This window comes from Peromyscus leucopus, chromosome 15 (genome assembly GCF_004664715.2).
Source record: "Peromyscus leucopus breed LL Stock chromosome 15, UCI_PerLeu_2.1, whole genome shotgun sequence".
Classification (NCBI taxonomy): Eukaryota; Metazoa; Chordata; class Mammalia; order Rodentia; family Cricetidae; genus Peromyscus; species Peromyscus leucopus.
Window position 1 is genome coordinate 69,365,782 of NC_051076.1, and position 8,561 is coordinate 69,374,342.

The window sequence follows — 8,561 nt, forward strand, 5'->3', positions numbered from 1 at the left end:
TTCCTCCCTCCCTTCCCCTCCTACCCTCCCTCCCACCTCATTTCTTTGATCCTTTCTCATGTAGCCCAGGATAGTCCAACTCACTATGTAGCTGAGGTTGACCCTTAACTTCATCATTTTACTTAGATCAAGCATCCAAGAGTTTAACCAGAGAAAGCGAGGGAGCAAGGTTACTCTTTAGAAAAAAGAAAAACAAAACAAAATAAAACAAAAAAACAGCCCAAGGATGGGCAGCTCTGAGCCGACCCTGAATTTCTGACCTCCTTGCCTCCACCTCTCAGTGCTGGAGGAAATGTTGGTCCAGCCACGCCTGATTTCTCTGCAGTGCTGGGGAGCTGAACTTGGCTTTGAACATTCTAGGCAAACGCTCTACCAAACTGAGCTACCTCTCCAGCCCTGATGCCCGTTCTCCGTGTGGCTCCGGTATACTTCCTGGGTAGGCTGGCGATGACACCACGGTGACTTTCTCTACCTTCAGCCCCACAGTGACCAGCCCTGTTCTCTGCTGGGTTGGGCCAGCTTTTCTTCCACGAGTGTTCCAGACACAGCCGTGGGAGGGCCCCTGCCCCCTGCTTTGCTGAGCGAGGACCTTCTCTGGCCGGCACAAGAATCACCCAGCCTTTCCCTCCTGGTGGGGCATGTAAAGAAGTAAGTAGCCCGGCCCAGGAAGGTACTTGTGACTACTCAAGACCCATAAAGCCCGGGACACCAGGATGGTGAGATGGTGACATTGTCCTCACCTGCCCTGGCAAATAGACGTGACCTGTGTCTACCCTGGGAAGCATGGAGTATCCCAGGGGAGGCCAGAGGCACTCTGAATGACAGCTGCAGGCTAAGAGGCCAGGCAGTTGGTGGCCAGGAGGCCACACCACCAGGGCCCGACAGGCTTCCCCCAGCCTTCTGTTGTGAGCTTCATGGTCCCCTCATGGGCCGCAGAGCTCTCCCATCGTGGAAAGTGTGCCATCCTCTCCCACCAACTAGGAACGAGGGTCTGGTAGGTGCTGTTGTAACAGGATCTCTTTGTAGATGTTACACAAAACAGGCATGCCTCGGAGTCCTTGTCTCTCACGCCTGGCTTTTCTGTCCCCGTGGGGACAAGGTCATTCCTTGCTACCCCACCCTCTAGGGGAGGCCCTGTCTCCCCAGGCCTCCAGACCCTGATTCTGAAGTTCTTCTAGACACAAGGAGCCTCAGAACGCACAGATTCCACCCTGGGTGGGGCTGCCCCTCGAGTCTGTTGGTCCCCACTTTTAGTTGGATGTGTCAATCTATTGGCAGGAGTTGTGGTCACTTTCCCAGGACCTCAGGACGCAGGTGACATTGCACTGTGTAACACTGCCCTAGCAGGTCACTTTCCAGTCACCACTGATGCGCTCCTTGCAAACGATATTCTCACTTGGCTGGCCGTGGAAGTGGGAAGTGTCACTCTGGTGGAAATGGCTGGTCAGAGTGACGTTTCTCAGCTATTCACAAATGCTTGCTCACTTGTCCAGGCCCCAGAGACCACAGACCCGAGGCTGGGGACGAACCCTCCCCTCTGGTCCCTTACATAGTCAGGGAGCTGGCAGGTCTATGGGGACCCACTTGGGAGTCCGAGGACCCAGGGAAATCAGGACAGTTAGGAGGAGACGGAGGTACATCCGGGGGAGGGGAGATGGGATGGGGTCCTGGCCGGCAGCAGAGCAGATTCCTGCACATCATGGAGGCGGATCGGGGTCCTCAGAGACGGACTGACACCGAGTTTCTGTCTTCTCGCCCTCTGTCCTGCTGTACAGCTAGAGACCTTTCAGGAGGGAAAAGGAAGTGGCCGACCCGTTCGCCTTGCCCCTGCCATGAGGTGGGCCTCACTTGGGCGGTTTCTACTGCAGTATGTGTGGAAGGGAGCTGATGCCCCAGGGGCTCCTGGAGGGCCTTTCTGTTCCCTAGGTGCAAACCGCTGATTCCTTCCAAGGCCTCATTGTATACCACTGGCTATCTCCGCCTGAAATTCATTATATAGACCAATCTGGCCTTGAACTCGCAGAGATCTGCCTGCCTCTGCCAGGAGGTGGGCCCTAATGCCTGCCCCCGCCACGCCTGCCCTCTCCACACCTGCCCCCTCCTTTCCTTTCCCCCCCTCACTTTGTTGTTATTTTTTTTAAATTATTTATTCTGCCGGGCTGTGGTGGTGCACACTTTAATCCCAGCACTCAGGAGGCAGAAGCAGGTGGATCTCTGTGAATCTGAGGCCAGGCTGGTCTACAGAGCAAATTCCAGGCAGGACAGTCAGGGCCACCCCAAAAAAACGCTGTCTCGAAAACCGAAACAAAACAAAAATATTTATTCTTTGTGTATGAGTGTTTTACCTACATATATTTGTGTATCACACATTTTCCAGGTCCCTGTGAAGACCAGAAGAGGGTGTTGGATCCCCTGGAACTGTAGTTACAGATAGTTGTGAGCTGCTGTGTGGATGCTGGAAATTGAGCCTGGATCCTCTGGAAGAAGAACAAGTACTGTTAACCACTGAGCCGTCTCTCCAGCTCCGTCCGACCTTCTGTCCCCTTCCTTCCGCCTTCCTTCCTTCCTTCCTTCCTTCCTTCCTTCCTTCCTTCCTCCCTCCCTCCCTCCCTTTGTTCCTTCTTTCCCTCCTCCTCCTCTTCCTTCTTTTTTGGGGCCGGATCTTACCATGTAGCTCAGGCTATCCTCAAACTTGCAATCCTCCTGCCTCAACTTTCCCAGTGCTAGGGTTACAGGCATGTGCCCCCATGTCTGCTCTTTGCAATGCTAGGCATTGAACCCAGGACTTTGTGTGTGCTAGGCAAGCACTCGACCAGTCTAGCCACACCTCCCAGCTCAGTCCGTTGTTTCTGTTGAACCAGGCTGGAGCCGGGTTCAGCAGGGACTATGTGGGCTGCACTGAAAGGTTTTGGGGTGCAGCAGGGGTGGATAAAGTCTGGATCGGACCTGGGCTCTGTCCAGTCAGGCCCCGTATGGCCTTTCCCTGCAGAGTGCTTACTCTCCAGCTCAGCCGTGACTCATGAAGCTCCCTTACATCAGGTGCCGTTCTGTGTGAGATCCTCTCTGCAGGACTTGGTCTCCGGAGCCCCTTCAGCCTCTCCGATCCCCAGTTCTCCCCTCTGTAAAATAAGAACAAGCTACTCTGAAGATCAGGTGAAACACCGTGGAGAAAGCTTGGGGCTCACAGCTCAGAGGTAGGGCTCTGGGAGTGCTGGTACCCATAGTCCTCCCTTCTGTGTCACGGATTGTTAGAAGGCCTTATTAATAAAATCAAACCCGAGGCCAGTTATTAGGGTGAACGCTGAAAGATCAGAGAATCAGAATAAGCCACAGCCAACCTCACCTCGCCAGTTCCTCAGCTGATCCTGTTTCCTCAGACTGGAAGCCTCTGAGTCCTCATTCAAATGGATCTCAGCTGAACTGTGCTGCTCAAAGCCTAAAAGCTTAACCAGCCTAGTTCCTGGTTTTCATGCCTTAAATACCTTTCTGCCATCACTTCCTGGGATTAAAGGCGTGAGTCACCATGCCTGGCTGTTTCCAGTGTGGCTTTGAACTCACAGAGATCCAGACAGATCTCTGCCTCTGGAATGCTAGGATTAAAGGTGTGTGTGTGTGTGTGTGTGTGTGTGTGTGTGTGTGAGTGCCACCATTTTTCTGGCCTCTGTGTCTATCTAGTGGCTGTTCTGTTTTCTGACCCCAGATAAGTTTATTAGGGTGCACAATATTTTGGGGAACACAATATCACTATGTTTCCCCTTTTTTTGTCTAAAATTTAAAAAAGCATATAACTAATACAAAAACTATATCCAATAAGTATATACAATATATATAGTCAAGAATTACATTAACAATGTCTAGTCCATTAATATTTGACAGATTCAGATGAAAAACTCCATTAATATATAACAATGGTCAGTCCAGTAACATTTGATAAGTTCAGACAAAAAAATTTCATTACTTATCCTGTTTAAAACAAGTAGTTCCTTTTTAAAAGTAGATTCAATAATTGACCTTTTTATCTTATCATATCCATATTTTCTTTTCCTAATAGATTCAATAATCTACCTTTTGTTAGTTTTATATCTTCCCCTTTTTCTTTTTAGAGTATGTTCAATGATCTACCCATTTATCCTATTATTTCTTTATCTTTTTTTCTCAGAGTAGATTCGATGATCTACCTCATATCTATATTCTTTTTCTTTTCAAACAAAAACTCTGAATCTAATATCCTTGTTCAGCTTTTTTCCTGACCATTAACAATTAACAACTTGTAACCAACCATCATAAACAATGGCAATATCCATAACTCATTAAACAACCAAAATCACCCACCCCTACCTCTTGAGAATGTGGGCGTCATGTTCTTAAAATTACTTCTGCTTTCTGGGGGCGAAGACATATTTAGGGAATCCTGTAAAGAAAATTTTTGGGTTAATTGTCAAGTCTTGTATCATTTGTCCAGTCTCTGCATAATGAGAAAGTGTAGAGCTGTCTCAAGTCCTTGCTCCAGTAGTTATGAATCTGGATCATCTCAGCTAGCCATCTCGAGATTGTCCTGAGCAGTTTGTAGTCCAAAGCTGATCTTTCTGTGGTGTTAATCAGCTTAATGGCTTTACCATCGTCCATGTGGAATATCTTTGTGGGGTTCCGTCATCCTTTTGAATATTTCAAATTCACTGTTAGGCATGGTCATAGTTCCCTGTAGTTTTTTTTTGTTGTTGTTGTTTGTTTTTTGTTTTTTGTTTTGCCTCCTCTGTGGTTTGAAGCAATCACAGTCTGATAAATGTCTATCTCTTGAAACCATGAACGTTCTTCCCTAGAAGATAAAGTCTTCACAGCAATTTCTCCTCACCATTTGTCTTGCCAAACTTTTCCAAACTGACCTTTGCTGATGCTTTCTTATAATACGATGGTCCTGGCAATTCTTCTCTGAAAAAGCAGCAGTAAACCCTTCGTCCCAGGTAGCAGCATCACTGCAGTCACCAACACGATGAGAAGGAGCCAGCAACTGTGAACAGCAGCCACTGCCTCCATGGTCCCACTGCAAACGTTTGTGGCTAGGCCCTGGCCGAAGCTTCTCCTTAGACGGCCTCAAACTCGGGATCCTCCTGCCTCTGCCTCCTTCAGTAAATCCAACCAGGGTGCTCCACCACAACCAGCTGAAGGTAGGTCGGATCTGATCTGGGGCCCGAAAGGCCACAGGCAAGCTGAATTCGTACCTGACAAGTTGGGCGCCAGATATATCATGAATCGTTAGAAGGTCTTATTAATAAAATCAAACCTGAGGCCAGTTATTGGGGTGAATGCTGGAAGATCAGAGAAGCAGAATAAGCCACAGCTACCTCACCTTGCCAATTGCTCAGCTGATCCTGTTTCCTCAGACTGGAAGCCTCTGAGTCCTCATCCAAATGGCTCTCAGCTGAACTGTTGCTAAAAGCCTGAAAGCTTAACCAGCCTAGTTCCTGGTCCTCATGCCTTAAATACCTTTCTGCCATCCCTTCCTGGGATTAAAGGCGTGAGTCACCATGCCTGGCTGTTTCCAGTGTGGCTTTAAACTCACAGAGATTCAGACAGATCTCTGCCTCTGGAATGCTAGGATTAAAGGTGTGAGTGCCACCATTTTCTGGCCTCTGTGCCTATCTAGTGGCTGTTCTGTTCTCTGACCCCAGATAAGTTTATTAGGGTGCACAATATTTTGGGGAACACAATATCACTACACCTCTCTGTGAGCGATGGGAAGCCGTAGGGGGCTAAAGAGGAAGTGTATGGTCCAAACTGCTGGCAGTCTTGAGGACCCGTGACTGATGAAGGGCCCCTGTGGCCCAAGGATGGGGTGACAGCTTTTAACTTGCAGTAGGGAAAGGTGACACCCAGGGAGGCTCAAGCCAGAGGACCTGGGGACGCTGGCAGAGAGAATGGGTGTCCCAGGAGGGAGGGACGGACACTGCCCAATAGCTGCATGCATAAGACATTTCAGGCCAGGGAGCCAGCGGCGAAGTCGGAGAGTGGGGACAGGTTTGTGAGGAGCGGGGTTGGGAAAGTCCAGTGGAAGGCCGGGCAGGGTTCAGGAACGTGAGTCAGCCTTCACGGCCCAAGTCAGGAGTCCCTAAGACTCTGTTTACAAAATATCTCTGGATTGGGGCTGACCCCCAGATTGTAGTGACTGTGTGTGTATGTGTGTGTGTGTGTGTGTGTAAGTGTGTGTGTGTGTGTGTGTGTGTGTGTGTGTGTGTGTGAATTTGAGGTCAGTCTGGGCTCCTTAGAAAACAAAACAAAACAGGGGCTGGTGATGTAGCTCAGTTGATAGAGTGCTTGCTCAGTAGGTATGAAACCCTGGCTTCCATCCCCAATACCACATAAACCAGGTACAGGGGCACACCTGTAATCTCAGCATTGGGAGGGGAAGGCAGGAGGACCAGAAGTTCAAGGCCATCCTTGACTATTGAGTGAGTTTGAGGCCAGTGTATATATTATGTATGTGGCCTGGAGATAAAGCTCGGTGGTAAAATATGAGTATGAAGACCTGAGGTTTGGCCCCTAAGTGGAATTCAGGTCACTGGGCTTGGCAGCAAGAGCTTTACCTGCTGGGCCATCCCAATGGCCCTCTTTTTGTTTGCTTTTGAGACAGGATCTCCTGTAGCCCAGGCTGGCTTCCAATGCTGTGTGGGTGGTGGTTTGAATGAGAACGGTCCCCACAGGCTCATATGTTTGAACACTTGGTCACCAGTTGGTGGAACTGTTTGGGAAGGATTAGGAGGGGTGGCTTTGTCGGAGGAGGTGTGTCACTGGGAGTGGACTTTTGGGCTACAAAAGACTTGTGCCATTCCCGTTTAGCTCTCTCTGCCTTGCTGTTGTAGATCATATGTCAACTCTCAGCTGTTCCTTTGCTCCGCCATCACGGACTCTGACCCTCTGAAACTGTAAGCCAAATTCAATGTGTTGTTGTTGTTTTTTTTTTTTTTTTTTTTTGGTTTTTTGAGACAGGGTTTCTCTGTGTAGCTTTGGAGGCTGTCCTAGATCTCGCCCTGTAGCCCAGGCTGGCCTCGAACTCACAGAGATCTGCCTGGCTCTGCCTCCCAAGTGCTGGGATTAAAGGCATGTGCCACCACCGCCCGGCATCAATGTGTTTTCATAAGTCACTTTGGTTGTGGTGTTTTATCACAGCAATAGAAAAAGTGACCAAGATATTACATAACGGAGGATGACGTTGACCTTCAGGGCCTCTTGCCCACACCTCTTCAGCGCTGGGATTACAGGTGTGCGCTTCCACACTTGGTTTATGAAGCGCAGGGGATCAAACCGAGGGCTGTGCAAGATGGACAAACGCTGCACTAACTGAGAGGAACCCCAGCCCATTGCCTTGATTTTCATGATTCTGTCAAAGGGCCTCACTGGGCCATCATGCACACCTAGGCGCATTCCTATCCATGTCTCCTCCGGGACACTCCCACCATGCGGACGACCTTCTCCTTTTCATTCTGCCCCACACATTCTTCTAAACGCAGCTCTCCAAAGCTGCTGCTGTGACATTCTTCTCTGAACCCCCTCAGTGCTCAGGACCCTCCACACCCAGGTACTTTGGAGTTAGTGCTCAGTGATGTATTCCCATCGGCTTTTCCCCCTCAATGACCGGGACAGCCCCTGTACCCAATGGTGCCAAGAGTGCCTACTACTGAAGGAGGCTGTTCAGAGGTCATCATGGGGAGCGGCACACCCGCTTGAAACCCTGTTTGCGTCTGCTCTCTCCTCTGGGCACCAAACCAGGCCTTTGGGTAGCTCCTTTCTACCACTTGTTCGTCAAAAATTACCTCACCCACCCCTGGAAAACTGAGCACAAGAGATGGAAGAGGACAGTGAACCACACCATGGAGCCTCAGCGACCAGGGAATGGGCTGCGAGGACAACACCTCTGATTCTTCTGTCTGCCTGTCCCCGGCTGGTGCCTGGCTAGGGTGGATGGCAGAGGGCACAGCATGGAACACCTTCTGGGGAGTTCACAGAGAGATTGGACTCATTACCCCTCGCTGTTGACAAAATACCCAATAAAGAGGCTGTGGACATGCTCGGCGGGCCATGCACTTGCTGTGCAAGCATAGAGGCCTGAATGTGGATCCCCAGAGCCCAGCAAAGCCAGGCATGGGAGCAAGGTCTGTCATCTCAGTGGACAGGGGAGAGCCCCCAGGAGCCTATGAGCCAGTTCCAATGATGAAAAAACCAAAGAGGTCCTGTCTCACATGACGTGGAAGGTAAAGACCCTCGATGGGGTTGTCCTCTGACCTCCACAGGCAGAAACGTGTGTGCACGAGCCTGTGAGCACACACACACACAGACACACACACACACACACACACACACACATACAAACACACACACACACACACAAACACACACACGGGTGTAGTCTGACAGAAGTCACCTTAAGAAAGAAGAATTTCCTTCAGGTCACAGTTGGAGGGTGCAGTCCATCAAGGCAGGGAAGCCATTGGCAGCGGAGTGTGAGGCGGCTGCTCACACCACATCGTAGTCAGGAGGCGGGGGCGGACGGCGTGCACTCTGCTCAC